Source organism: Cariama cristata, unplaced genomic scaffold (genome assembly GCF_000690535.1).
Source record: "Cariama cristata isolate BGI_N322 unplaced genomic scaffold, ASM69053v1 scaffold15189, whole genome shotgun sequence".
Taxonomy (NCBI): domain Eukaryota; kingdom Metazoa; phylum Chordata; class Aves; order Cariamiformes; family Cariamidae; genus Cariama; species Cariama cristata.
Window position 1 is genome coordinate 24,292 of NW_009635378.1, and position 531 is coordinate 24,822.

Genomic DNA, 531 nt, shown 5'->3' on the forward strand with positions numbered 1-531 from the left:
ACCGAAATGACGGCAGCGTTTGCAGTTTGGGGCATCCAGGCTCAAAATCTCTGCTGGCTCCTCTAGATAATCCATCATGGGCTTCATCTGAATTTTACTTCCTTGAGCCAAGAGTCTGTGTGACCCCAGCCCACGTCCTAGGCTGTTGGTCTATGAATTAATGCTGTTACACCACTTCTGCCATAAGTCCTAAGTTTCAGGGCCCTTTTCTTCTCTAGAGTGGCTGTACCCTGTATTAGCAATGTCCCCAGGGTGATGTGCCTTACAGAGATGAGAGTCAGGCATAGGGCAAGGTCTGATAAACTGCAGCCTCCCCTGTTACACAGCCCTGCTTCATCCAGCACGTCTGGGTCATCTCCTTCCTGACGCTCTGGCACTTTCTAATTTTTCAGAAAATGGCTTTTTATGAGGGGGAGAGAGTGCTTTCTGTTTTCTTTTTCTTTTAATACAAACTAGAAATAAAAAGAGCGTCTATAACATGGGACAATACTGATGGAACGACTCATGGCGCATCTTGCTCCTTGCAACGTG